Source organism: Drosophila innubila, assembly GCF_004354385.1.
Source record: "Drosophila innubila isolate TH190305 chromosome 2L unlocalized genomic scaffold, UK_Dinn_1.0 4_B_2L, whole genome shotgun sequence".
NCBI lineage: Eukaryota > Metazoa > Arthropoda > Insecta > Diptera > Drosophilidae > Drosophila > Drosophila innubila.
Window position 1 is genome coordinate 4,844,931 of NW_022995372.1, and position 7,699 is coordinate 4,852,629.

The following is a 7,699-nucleotide window of genomic DNA, read 5'->3' on the forward strand; positions in this document are numbered from 1 at the left end:
AATTAATAAAAACGAAAATTGGCATTCGGCACTGTGAGTAAAAGGGTGATCTTATTTGTACATAAAATAACTTTTGCGCAGTGCCGAATGCCAACTCTTTTTTATTAATTATATTTTATTTAAAACAGATTAAACTAATTTTATTCGTCAAAACAGATATCAAAATTTGGTCTAGTCGTCACTAGACTTACCTCGTTTAATTTTGTGGGATATCAGAAATTTTTGCAATTGCTTTCGCTTTTGACATTGTAACTTTATCATTAATGCAGGCAAATAGTAAAATATAAAAATTTATTTGTTGAACGTATTTTATGTTTAAAAAATTTTTTTTCTTTAATTATAAAGAAAAACTAGGGGGCCCCGCCCCCTGCTCGCTTTGCTCGCGTTGCTACAGCTGAGCATACTATACTGTCGGAGACCTCGTACTTACTATGAAAAAAAAGGTTTTTCATACTAAGACTTGGATTTCACCCGATCGGTCCTATGACAACTATATGATATAGTGGTTCCGATTAGAACCAACTTTGTTCAGGATATATAAGTCTTAAATAAATGCATATTCTATTAGTTCGGTTACGATATCTAGTAAAATAAAAAAGTTTTTCATACTAAGACTTAATATTGGACCGATCGGTCCTATGACAGCTATATGATATAGTGGTCCGATTTGAACCAACTTTGGTCAGGATATATAAAACCAAGTTAAATGCATATTGTATTAGTTTGGTTAAGATTTCTCATTAAACAAAAAAGTTTTTCATACTAAAACCTAATTTTTACCCGATCGGTCCTATGACAGCTATATGATAAAGTAGTCCGATTTTAACCAACTTTGGTCAGAATATATAAAACCAAGTTAAATGCATATTGTATCATTTTGGTTGAGATATCTCATAAAACCAAAAAGTTTTTCGTACTAAAACGTGATTTTCGACCGATAGAAAAATGTATTTATTCACTTAACAGGTAATATCTTCCGAACCCCTCAACCAAAATTTATGTTTCATATACCAAAAAACGCGAAATTGTACGTTTTACAACATATTAAAATTTAACAAAAATCGTTAGAGCCGTTTTGTCAGAAATCGCCAAAATGTAAGCTAAAAACTTGATTTCACCTGTAAAATGTTACCTGAGTACTTTAGAAAAAAAGTTTAAAGGTACGCCTAAAAGCCCTCAAACACACCTTTCTAATGATATATAGAACATATCTGTAGCTTCCATGGTTTGGAAACTGTTGAGGTTTCAATTTTGGCGGGATTTAGCGTTTTCCGCTAAACTAGCGGAAATTGAAAAGTCGTAGAACAAACATTTCTAGATTTTTTGAAAAGGAATCAATCCCATCATTACATTTAAGCTTCTTTAGCGCTTTGATGCAAACAGACAAACAGACAAACAGACAAACAGACAAACAGACAAACAGACAAACAAACTGACTTTTCACTTCATTTTGAGAAGTCCACTAAAATTTTCAAATTTAATTATCTTTTGAACCAGTTATCGCATTTGGGTGATTGAGGTATCAATCGACGCGTATTTTTAAGTAGAATTTTTAAAAAATAAAAAATTTTACCAAAAAGCCTCAACGGCCCCATAAGCTGCAATTATCAAAATTTTTCCCCTCCCACTTACACCCCGTATCTCATGACCCAGGTTGGTTAGAAAAAGTTTTAGTACGCCATTTTGTAAGTTAGAACTAAACCTGTCGATCGGTATATAACTCGATCTGATCGGACAGTCGTAGCAAATTTTCCAACTTAGCTGTATATATAGTTAGTCGCCTTTCGCACCCTTCGTGCTGCTTTCGTCACTAACGCGAACTGCCGTCCGCAGTGATAGGGTAGAAAAATATATGCCCAAAATTGTACAAAAGGTATGCTTTCGCTTTTTTTTTTCTATTTTTCTTGCGCTTTTGCCAAAGCCAAGCGACAAAGTTTATTTAGCCCTTGACTTGGAATTTGAATTCGACTTTCATTGCCAAAGTGTGGGATTTGAAGAAGTCAGAAAATAAGAGAGAGGGAGAGAGGAAAAAAGAGTGAGATGAGAGTGCTGCATAAATCGAATCAGTTGACAATGGATCAGAAGCTGGAGCACACTCCCAGACACCTTCTGGAGCAGAGCATTTGTGATGTGCTTGAAACTGGCAAAGTGAGTCCAAAAATAGCTGCAAAATTTATATTTAGCTTAACAAAGGCATCATTTTATTGGCTGCGAACCAAGCGTACACTCAGAGAAAAAATGATCTCCCGTGGAGCTCTGACAATCAGTTGGATTGGTCGCTATCTCGTATCCTGCAGTCAAAGCAGTATTTAATTAAATATCAGTTTTGGACAAAGTCTCGACTCTTGATTCAAAGGAACTGCCATTGGGTTGGGATTGCAACGGCTTCCATGCTGAATGCAGCATGTGGCATGCCACAATCCCATGCCAAACAACAAAAAATCAGCAAACTGAACTGAACTTGAAGCCTCTCGTTGTGCGTTCTGTGATTGCTTTTTGCTATGGCGCACAGAAATAGTTTGAACTCGAAAATTGCAAAATTCAAAATAACAAATTGCATCGATGTTGCCCCTGTTGGTGTTGCGATTGCTGTTGCTGTTGTTCTTGCTTTACTTACTGCGGTCGTCAACTTTGCCGCTTGCAACTTTGCCGATTGGCAGGCGGCAACCGCGTTTGCTGTTGTTGCTCTTGTTGCTGTTATTATTGTGTTGGCTGTCTATAAAGCTGTGACTGGACCAGCCCCCCCTCCCCCCTCCCAGCCAGAGGCGTCGTTATCGCAAATTGCTAGCAGGGAGTGATAGGCAAAAGTTGCAAGAACAAGTGACTTGCACTTCAACTTCAACTTGCTGACTTTAGGCTTCGAAAAGTTAATGCTTTTTAGCCACTTTTCAGCTGTTCGTGCAGTTAACGTGGCCAATGAATTGGTAACAGAATGAATTATTATGTTAACTAAATATTAAAAGGCTCCAGCTTTAAGTATCTCTATTAGCAATTGTGTAAAATATTTTATAGCACTCAAACTTAAATCAAGTATTTTTTATGAAATGTATGTTATAATTAGGAGAAAATTTGTAACTTCATTTATAGAACATCATAAGAAAGTTTAATTAAAGAACATAATGAGTGGCTTAGTATTAAATTAGTTGAAATTAATTTATTATGAGCTAAGGATTAAGTTGAGGTGCAACTTTTATACACTTGCCCAGCTTATAATAAAGATTCTTTAAATATTTTCAACGTATTAATAAAAAAATTCAAAATGCATACGTTTACCAAAATGAGTAAAATTGAAATAAATTATAAAATTATATTAAACTGAAAAGGGGAAGAAATAAATTCATTTTCATTGGCTCATCAATGTACAGCAAAACGTTTACGAATAAGGCAAAAAAAGAAATAACCATTTCAAAAGATACACGAAATAGTTAGCTTATAAATGGGCAGTAAAACGATTACGAATATAGCATAAAATGAAATTAAAAGTGTTGGCTTACGAGAATCAAAATCCAAAACGCACTAGACATAATGTTCTTTTGTTTCTCTTATCAAAGTTATATATGTAAAAATTTAATACATACTGAAAACTTTATGAATTATATTTTAAATTGGAAAATAAATAATCATTTATTTAAATATAGTTTCAAATTGAAGCATAAATATTGAAGTAATAAGATGAATTAAATCTACAATTTCTAATTGAATGCACATGACAATGGACCTGGCTGCAAGGTTTTTTCACAGTTACATTGATCATAAATCAACGTAATACTTATATTTCTGTTGCCATTATATTTGTTACATTTTTGCTGTCAGTTTTAATTCTGAGATTAACATTTTACAGTCCCCAGTGGGAACGACGCTGGCTGTAGTGCCAGGGACTAGAGAGGACTAGGCAGAGAAGGAGGAGTAAGAGGAGAAAGGTCTGACTTAGTGTCCTTCTGAGTGAAGTTCTGTTCTACAGGGTACTGTGCGCTGTGCGCTTTGTGCTTTGTGTCTGCATCAACCACGAATGCAATTAAATAGAATATACCGCCTGGCAGCCAATGGAGGGAAGCTCGTGGATTCAACAGACCAGACTCGAGTTCAGAACTTGCCTCACACGGTGGCAGCCATCAGCTGAAACTCAAAACTCACTCGCTTGGCAATAATTCAGCGTTGTTCACTTTGCTTGTTGTTGTTCGTTGTTCGCTGTTTTTAGGTTGTTTTTTGGGTTGTTTTTGGATTATTTTCGATAGTTGTTGTTGCTGTTGTTGTTACTGCTGCTGCTGGCGTTGACCAAAATGCGATGCATTTGCTGTCCATTGCAGTTGGCCGCTTGTTAAGTAATTTTGTTAATAGCCCCGGCCGGGCTTCGATAAATCTTTGTAGCTGCCACAATTCGTTGCACATTTCATGCTCTCTTTGCTGCGATTAAAATGGAAACTAGTTCACCAAGCTCTTGCAACTCTCAAGAAGCTCAATGAAGTTGTTGCCTCTTGTTGCTGCCACCCACACAAGCGCAAACACACACAAACGCGGCAAGCCAGCGAAAATTGTTGCACGCATATCTGAATAGGCAACGCCTGTGTCTGCCTCCAACCTCAAGCCTACAAAACAAATGCTTCATCAAATATCTTTGTCGACTTTCACCAATTTGTGCCATCGATTCAAACAATAGCAATAAAAATAACATTATTATTATCATTATTCGAATTATTTCTCTACTCGAATTCTTCTCAATTTGAAAAGTCAACACGTGTTGTTAATTGTATTGTTGTCATGTTTCTATCACGAGGTACACCACATTGTAAGCAACTCAATATGTTGCTACTTTAAGGCTACAATAAGTGTTTTATATTCATTCATATCAAATATATATGAACTATATGTGTTATACTCCCAATAGCAGTAAGTTTAGGAAAAAGCTTTTGAATATAAAAGTCCTCGAGTAGATGTCTCAGAGATATAAACAAGCATTATAAAATATAACTCAACTTTTAACTGTTTTTTTTTTAAGTATCTACTTATATATTTTTTTAAATATTTTTTAGATAATTTAAAAAAAGTATCAAAGTAAAATTATAGAATAATTATTACATGATATTATATATATAATATTTTATATCTTAAACTAAAACAGAGTAAATCACACTTTTTTTAATAGCATATGAATTGTTGAATTTATTTTATAATCATATCACATGCATCTATAAGAAAAAGTCTAATTAAATGCAAGTTAAATGTAAAAGAAAAAATCGTGACTTGAATGGCTGTTAATTTTCTTAAATTTTAAATTATTAGTATTTGCATTACAGCTATTTATTTCCTTTTAGTAAATATTTTATTTAAGAAATGTCTATAATATTTACTATATTTTATTTTTTGTGTTATTAATTTATTTTTTCATTAATTTTAAATGCTGCTCCGTTTACTGCTTCTTAGAACTAGACTTTATTTTCAGCTTGCTCAACATTTGCCCCATTTCTGTTGGGGGGATTTTCGTCTTGGCCAGCCATAAACCACTTTTGGCCCACTAATTTTCTGTGGCTAAGAATGTTGGCTCACTGGAGTTGATGACGGTGATTACAACTGCACCCTGTTCCCATTCTCCTCTCTCCTCTCTGCGTATTTAAACACTATTCGTGCTTTTGTAATTTACACCTGTTACGCTGAAATTCAGCCAATGAAAAGTGCACAAATGCTTACACAAAATTTAGCAACTTCCACAACAAAAACAGCATCAATTCACACACACACCCAAGATTGTGTGTGAGTGTAGACTTTGTTAAATGGAATTTAATTAAAAAATAATTATGCGCTCATTTGTTTGTTTTGTTTTAATTGTTTGGCGCTTGCTTAATTTGCCTCATTAGAAACATTTTTTTGTTGCGATTTTTCAGTTTTTGTTATTGTTGTGTTTGTTTCTGTTTCGGTTGTATGCTCGGTATTTGGGTCAGGCACTTTTGCTGCTCGCTGGATTTCTGCAGCAATCCATCAGTTAGTCAGTTCGTCATGGCGTCAATTAGCCACATCAGTTAGCCAAATTGCAACAACTGCTTCTTCAGCATGCGTACGTTTTGGTTTGCATACCCTGCATAAAAAGGTATCAATGGGGTATGTTACTGAAGCTCAACTACTGAAGGCTTCTTCCAACTTAACTTAATTTAGAGTTGATTTAAATCCATTTTGCAACTCTAATACTGTAGAGGGTATCTCTAAGTCGACACAGCCTCTGTGTTTTTCCCAACCCTCAGCTATTTTTCAGACTGTTTTTTTTTGGGAACAAAATTTTAACTCATTAAAATTGGTTGAAATCAGTTGCGCAATGTTTCGAGTTACTTGTTCTGAGTATTTCACAGCATTTCATTATAGTGTTTAACTAGTATTTACATTATTTTTTTGCAAAATAATATTTCGACTTCATTAAAATGAAAATTAACATTTTTTATGCTGCAAGGTGAGGCAAGCTCCGGCCAGGAAACAGCAATTCTAAAGTTAATTGCAAAAAAATTACTCATACGCAGCGTTGCACAAGAATTAAATGTACATTTATGTATTTATGCATTGTCTGACTTAAATTGTCTATTCCGTGATTAACCATGTTCGATTTTTAACTTGAATCTGGTCATGGTATGTTTTTAATTGACAAGTTCCACTTTTATACTCAAGCAAATGTCTTTGATCTTTTTCTATATGTACATTTGTACAATAATTAAAAATATACAGCTTAGGTTTATGTCATACTTAACTACAAGTATTATTCAATTTACTTCAGCTGTGGATATAAAATATTAGTTTCGCTTTGATTGTAATTAATTTCTTGTTCCAAAATTGAGTTTAAGCAAAGTGTAATACATTATCCCAGCAGGTGCAGTCAGAATGTAGTTAATGCAAATAATTGAATAAAGGGCGAGACACAATAGAAGGTACTAAATTTGAATAGCCATTTATTTTCAATAAAACATTCATTATAAAAACGAACTTAAATAATTGCATAATTAAGATTCTCTATTAAACACAATAATTCAATTAATTTGAAAAAGTGTATGATTGAAACTACAATTTTATTTAAATTATATAATATACATTATTCATTATTTAATAAAAAAATGTATTGTTTATTAAGTAATTCTTTTGTTCATTCAGTTCGATTAAGATTTAGTAAACATTAATTTTACTATATATATTTTTTTTTCAATTAATATTACAAACTTTATTGTTACGTAGTTTTCTCGAAAGCTTAAAGTTTTTGTATTTAAATTAATTTTTTTGACTGGTAGGCATAATTTTATTTGGCTCGTTAAATACACTCACAGATTCATTTAGTATTTATTTGTCGCCTCTTACCTTTCACATCGAAAAAAAATTTATTGTATATATATATTCGTTTTTGTGTTTTCCCCTTCTTTCATTAGCTAATTGGCAGTAAAACAAGGAAAAGAGAAAAATATATGCAATGGCAATTGAAATCATGTATTGCAAGCAACATTCGGACTTTCCAAAGAAAACTAAAATAAAACCAATACTCTGATTGATGTTAATAATCAATGTATCAGAATATACTTATATACATCTTTGAATAGATATAGAGTGAGGCATAACTAAATTACGCAGCTAAACAAATGGAAAAGCGAAAACGTGAGGGGCATGCCACAAGCGAGAGGCACTGACTGCTAAAAGGAAGTCAGACCTGAGGGGCAATTTAGTTGCATTTAACCCC